This window comes from Lytechinus pictus, chromosome 6 (assembly GCF_037042905.1).
Source record: "Lytechinus pictus isolate F3 Inbred chromosome 6, Lp3.0, whole genome shotgun sequence".
NCBI lineage: Eukaryota > Metazoa > Echinodermata > Echinoidea > Temnopleuroida > Toxopneustidae > Lytechinus > Lytechinus pictus.
This window is the reverse complement of record NC_087250.1, coordinates 24710433-24718191: the sequence shown is the minus strand read 5'-3', so window position 1 is coordinate 24718191 and position 7759 is coordinate 24710433.

Here is a 7759-nt window from a genome sequence, read left to right as displayed (position 1 = left end):
CCAGTTAATTTGCATATTATCTGCCAGTGTGCACAGATTAATGTTTTATGTGATTCATCATCATTTAAAATGTATCTATTTAATTATTTTCTATTTCAAGTACCATACTTGTTTCAGATAAGTGTTTAGAATGCTTAGGAGTGAAAACCATGTTCATAAATGTCATAGATTATAATTAAAACAGATTATAAGATAATTAGTACACCACTAACTGTTACCAAATTACATCAAATACAAATACATATATTTGAAGCTCTGTACGTCATGTAATATATATACATAATGAAAGTCTATTTATCAATGCCCTTTACATTGGTATTATAGACATATAGCACTGCTTCTTTGTTGGCATGAGCAATAGTTAGTGCAAAATCTAATTAATTTGTAACTAATTAAGTCATTCCAACTGGAAGTTCCAATTGGATCCAGTTGGAAACCAATTAGTTTCAACTGGTTCCAGTTGAAACCAGTTGCCTCCAATTGGTTTCAACTGGAACCAATTGAAACCAGTTACCTCCAATTGGATTAACTGGTTTTAATAGGGAAATTGGAACAACTGGAACCAATTGAAACCAGTTGCCAACTGGTTGCTTAATTGTTTTCAACTGGAACCAATTGAAACCAATTGCCAACTGGTTCCAGTTGCCCAATTGGTTTTAACTGGAATCAGTTGGCAACTGGTTTCAATTGGTTCCAGTTGTTCCAATTTCCCTATTGAAACCAGTTGGCCAACTGGTTTCAATTGGTTTTGCTCTAATTGGTTTCAACTGGATTTTGGTCCTGGGAGGCCAGACGGAATCTCTGCTGCACTTCTTAATGAGACTACTCATCAGATCTTACCTGCCATAAGTTTGCTTTTCCTGGCCTCCCTTTATCATGTTTATGCGGTGAAATTTCAAGAAAGTCTAAGTCGTTCCCATCCATATAAGAAAGGGTTGTCAACTCTAACAAACTACACACCAATTCAAATACTGTGCTTTGTTCTTGCCAATCCCATCATCTTGTCAGACTAACGCTTAAGAAGCGAAGAACATATTTCAAGTATTTTTCCTTGAATATAAATCATATTAGGATAGATTTGAATGCTTAGTGATAGCAGCATATTAATTTGAAAAAACTTAAATGTTTTCACTGCAGTCAATGTGATAAAAATCTAAATTTCTTGACATTTTCCATATAAGGATACTTATTTGCATAATATGCAAATGAGGCAGATTTGCTAGCTCTTTTAAATATAGACATTGAACTTATTTATTCATCATGTTCAAAATTACTTGCTGTGGACATTTAATTTTTCTCATTTCTCATTTTCTATTTTTTTAAATGGCTAATTTGCATAATATGCAAATTAATTTTCAGGCATTGGGATGAATTCTCATGCTTAGTTATATAGTAGCATATTAATGTCAACATTAATGAAATGTTTTGAAGCAGTCTATATGAGAAAAATCACAATATCTTGACATTTTTTCCATATAAGGATGCTTATTTGCATAATATGCAAATGAGGTAGAAATTTTTGCACTTTTGATTGAAAACATTGACTTCAGTTATTTATCATGAATTTCCATTCAAATCAAATTATTTTGGACATTTAATTTGTACTCTTTGGATTATTTCCCTTCTTTTTCTAATTTTTCATGGCTAATTTGCATAATATGCAAATTTCATAAATTTCCACTGCTTGGATTTCTTGGGACTTTTAGTATGTTGTTTAGGGGACCTTCCTGGAAAGCATTTCAGTGGAATATCTCGTGTTGCAATTAGTGGTGGGTTGCCCCCCTATTCTGGCTAGATTGACTGGACTAAAGGAAGATAAACAATATGAATCTGATGGCAAGTTATGATTAGCAGGGATTCAATATTCTACTTTCTATTCTCACTTTGTATCACATGGTATAACAGAATATGTTCATGTGTATATATACCAATTTCATGTAGAGCTCTGCAAAAACATGAAATAAGAAAACTTTGAAGGTTATAAATTTTCACAAGTTAACTCATCTTCAACTACATAGCACCATGCATCGATAAATCACTGAATTATTCAGATATGTGAACACTTTAAAAACAGGGTGTTAAAAGCCGACACCAGTTGGTGTTCATAGAGGAACACACCCTGAGATGTTAAAGTTACACCAAAGAGATTGATACAACACTTAAGGGTGTAAAAGTAACAACCAAAGGTGTTGAAATAACAATAACATCCATAGGTGTTGAAATAACAACAAATTAAAATGACTGGCGTGTCCCTATACATGTATGTATGAGGCGCCGAATGTACCAATATTATATAGAACAATTATTTGTTATATATATCATTATTTATTAAATAATAACTATTATTTATATATAATTTACATTTTATTTGTAAATAACTACTATTATATAAAATATCATTTCTAATTATTTATATATAATTCCAAGTAATACTTCATTATTTGTAAATAATAATAGTTCGACATTCCATTATTTATAAATAATGATTATTTGTTTTTCATTATTTATAAATAATGATTATTTGTTTTTCATTATTTACAAATAATGATTATTTGTTTTTCATTATTTATAAATAATTTGTTGAGTTTTCCATTATTTATAAATAATGATTATTTGTTAAATAATGAAAACGTCTACTTCATTATTTATAAATAATTTTTTCGAGTGCACCATTATTCTCATTATTTATAAATAATCATTATTTAATGTTCGAGTTTTCCATTATTTATAAATAATGATTATTTGTTAAATAATGAAAACGTCTACTTCATTATTTATAAATAATTTTTTCGAGTGCACCATTATTCTCATTATTTATAAATAATCATTATTTAATGTTCGAGTTTTCCATTATTTATAAATAAAGATTATTTGTTAAATAATGAAATATCTACTTCATTATTTATAAATAATAATTTTGTTTCAATATCCCATTATTTATAAATAATCATTATTTATAAACAATTTTTACAGTTTGCCATTATATACAAATAATCATTATTTATATACAAATAACCATTATTTATTAAATAATGCCATTATTTATTAAATAATGCCATTATTTATTAAATAATGCCATTATTTATTAAATAATGCCATTATTTATTAAATAATGGAAAACTCGCTATAACATGCAAATGTGGGACCGCCCATGATATGAATATTCATGATGCGATTTCCTTTTTCGTGATTTTTCTTCACAAATTTTTGTCCATTTCCTCTTCATAATGACATTTCTTGAAGCAATTTTCTAGAGATATGGTCTGATTGTAATATTCTTCATTTTCTATATAACTTCGTCTTCGTAGAAATATCAAAAAGTGTAATTTTATTCGATTTTTCCTACAGTTCACAATCCCCATAGGCGCGCGTGTACGGTAGGGACAACCGGTGAATCGACGGAGTGCTCTTCATCGAAATACTACGTTGGTTGGTCCCCGGAAGTGGCGGGCGGAATTTAGCCCGAATCCTCGATGGAAGTCAATCAAGTGCATATGAGCTGAGAGAGTGAAATATCAGTGTACTTGTACAGGCCCTTCTACTTTTTATAAATATTTCTTGTTGCTTTTGTTGTTAAGTTAATTTTTCCTGGTATAGAGATAAGTTTCAGTTCTAATAATGCACTTCAAATACATTTTGGAGTGTCTGTTTGAGGCGTTTGGGGCGATTTCACCCTGGCCCCAAAATGCTCGCAACGACAATACGGGGGCATGATGACCCCTAAATTTTTAAAAACTTATTTTTCTATTGAAAATTATCACAAAATTCACCAAAAGTGTGCACGAAAGCCTTCGTATTTCACTTTTAAAACTCCAAAAAGTGCCCAAATGACAAGCTTGGTCGCTTCGCTGTGTCGCTTTCAACTTGAGAACGTTTACGCGTCTGCTTCCCCCCCCCCCCTCCTCCGAAAGAAATTCTGTATACGGCCATTCTCTGAAGAGCCTGGCACATTGATTTATGTATACTTTCATTTTCATTATTTTTATCTCATTATCAACATGGCCTTAAGCAGAATTTTTTCCAGGGGGGCCGGGGCCGGAGCATGACGCGCGTAAACTTTCTCAAAAAAATCTTGAAAGCGAGACAGCCACGGGACCAAGCCCGAATGACAAGCTTGGTCGCTTCGCTTTTTCAAGATTTTTATGAGAAAGTTCACGCGCGTCCTGCTCCCCCCACCCCCCCCCCCCCCCCCCCCGGAAAAAATTCTGCGTAAGGCCATGATGATAATGAGATAAAAATAATGAAAATGAAGTATACATAAATCAATATGTGCCAGGCTCTTTACTAGAGCATGGCCGTTCACAGAATTTCTTTCGGGGGGTGGGGGCAGACGCGTGTAAACGTTCTCAAGTTGAAAGCGAGACAGCGAAGCGACCAAGCTTGTCATTTGGGCTTGGTCCCGTGGCTGTCTCGCTTTCAAGATTTTTTTGAGAAAGTTTACGCGCGTCATGCTCCGGCCCCGGCCCCCCTGGAAAAAATTCTGCGTAAGGCCATGTTGATAATGAGATAAAAATAATGAAAATGAAAGTATACATAAATCAATGTGCCAGGCTCTTCAGAGCATGGCCGTATACAGAATTTCTTTCGGAGGAGGGGGGGGGGGGAAGCAGACGCGTAAACGTTCTCAAGTTGAAAGCGACACAGCGAAGCGACCAAGCTTGTCATTTGGGCACTTTTTGGAGTTTTAAAAGTGAAATACGAAGGCTTTCGTGCACACTTTTGGTGAATTTTGTGATAATTTTTAATAGAAAAATAAGTTTTTAAAAATTTAGGGGTCATCATGCCCCCGTATTGTCGTTGCGAGCATTTTGGGGCCAGGGTGAAATCGCCCCAAACGCCTCAAACAGACACTCCAAAATGTATTTGAAGTGCATTATTAGAACTGAAACTTATCTCTATACCAGGAAAAATTAACTTAACAAAAAAAGCAACAAGAAATATTTATAAAAAGTAGAAGGGCCTGTACAAGTACACTGATATTTCACTCTCTCAGCTCATATGCACTTGATTGACTTCCATCGAGGATTCGGGCTAAATTCCGCCTGCCACTTCCGGGGACCAACCAACGTAGTATTTCGATGAAGAGCACTCCGTCGATTCACCGGTTGTCCCTACCGTACACGCGCGCCTATGGGGATTGTGAACTGTAGGAAAAATCGAATAAAATTACACTTTTTGATATTTCTACGAAGACGAAGTTATATAGAAAATGAAGAATATTACAATCAGACCATATCTCTAGAAAATTGCTTCAAGAAATGTCATTATGAAGAGGAAATGGACAAAAATTTGTGAAGAAAAATCACGAAAAAGGAAATCGCATCATGAATATTCATATCATGGGCGGTCCCACATTTGCATGTTATAGCGAGTTTTCCATTATTTAATAAATAATGGCATTATTTAATAAATAATGGCATTATTTAATAAATAATGGCATTATTTAATAAATAATGGCATTATTTAATAAATAATGGTTATTTGTATATAAATAATGATTATTTGTATATAATGGCAAACTGTAAAAATTGTTTATAAATAATGATTATTTATAAATAATGGGATATTGAAACAAAATTATTATTTATAAATAATGAAGTAGATATTTCATTATTTAACAAATAATCTTTATTTATAAATAATGGAAAACTCGAACATTAAATAATGATTATTTATAAATAATGAGAATAATGGTGCACTCGAAAAAATTATTTATAAATAATGAAGTAGACGTTTTCATTATTTAACAAATAATCATTATTTATAAATAATGGAAAACTCGAACATTAAATAATGATTATTTATAAATAATGAGAATAATGGTGCACTCGAAAAAATTATTTATAAATAATGAAGTAGACGTTTTCATTATTTAACAAATAATCATTATTTATAAATAATGGAAAACTCAACAAATTATTTATAAATAATGAAAAACAAATAATCATTATTTGTAAATAATGAAAAACAAATAATCATTATTTATAAATAATGAAAAACAAATAATCATTATTTATAAATAATGGAATGTCGAACTATTATTATTTACAAATAATGAAGTATTACTTGGAATTATATATAAATAATTAGAAATGATATTTTATATAATAGTAGTTATTTACAAATAAAATGTAAATTATATATAAATAATAGTTATTATTTAATAAATAATGATTATATAACAAATAATTGTTCTATATAATATTGGTACATTCGGCGCCTCATATGTATGTACACCAATAAACACCATAATAGTTTTCACTGTGTAGATTTGGATATATGTCATTATCCAAGTTTTTCCAATGATCAATGCGGGGAGGGGGGTTCATGCTACATCTCTCCCCGACTATAGACCAGTTCGTAGTTAATCATGGACAATTTTAGTCAAATGACCTTTCATTTCTTTCATTATGATAGGCAGATTTCAAAGCAAGATATTACGTAAGCTTGCCTTACATAGCAGGATGAAGAAATTGAATAGACCAGGTGACTAGAATAGCACACCAATGAACACTTTATGAAGGTATTTGTTGCATTCCTACTTTGAATGCATATCATAGCATGTTGCACAATGTACTTGGCAAACTGTGAAATACCAGTCGTTCATGGACGCCTTGTTGTTTTTTGTGGATGTAAATGAAAACCACTATTCAAAAGAATATATGAATAATCAAGACATCAAAGTTGGTGCTTATCTCATGAGATTTTAAACCACCATGTCACGTTAGTACAAATGACCTTCCTCTGATCATGCGTAGAATCTTTTGATCATGCGCAGAAAGGAACTACATGCTTTCACAGTGGTCCCCAGGGTGTTATACAGGTATAACTAGGGTGTTTTAACACCATGGCCAGTGAATGGTTTCCTGTCATGGCCTTCAAGGTGCAGGTACACCAGACACGCCAAATAACCAGGTGGGTGTTTCATAAAGCTGTTCGTAAGATAAGAGCGACTTAAGAACGACTGGTGATTCTTTCTTGTGGTAAACGGTATGTTTATTGGCGATGGTTTAGCGCGTAAGAAATGTTCACCAGTCGTTCTAAAAGTCACTCTTAACTTACGAACAGCTTTATGAAACGGCCCCCTGGCCCCAAACCTCATCAACATTAAACCACTCATAGAATGAGTGCATAATCGCCAACATTGGAGGTCCATAAACAGGGACAAAGGATTACAAAAAGATGAAAACTGGGGTGGTATTCTGAGATCCATTTTATTTCAGATAAAATAAAATATTTTATCTCCGTTAAAATCAATGAGATAAAATACCCTTAAAATCTCTCCGAATTGGTATTCTGAGAACAATTTTATCTTCACTTTATCTCTGTAAGTCACACCTATTTTTTAATCAATATCCAATTGGAAACATGCTTTAATAGCTCTCTCATATCACTCAACCAATGGAAATCCATTTATCTATTTGAAGTCAATTTATTGACTTCAATACGCTTGCACTATATGCTTCACGTCTTTACAGAGATTTCTTTTTAACAAGAATGACGATACTCTCATCTTTTTTTCGAAGTCTATATGCATCTTTTCAATCATCATTTCAAATACAATATTTAGTCAAGAAAAGTCTTATGAAATACTTCCTGAATGTACAGGAATAACGTTGAGGTGTTGTTCTCAATAAACATATGAATTTTCTTCCTTTTCATGTCAACATTTGGAGTTAATTCATCTAGAAATATTGACGAAATCAACGTCGCAGAGATAAAATAGCCCCTACCCTCTTTTAAATTTATTTTATTTTTT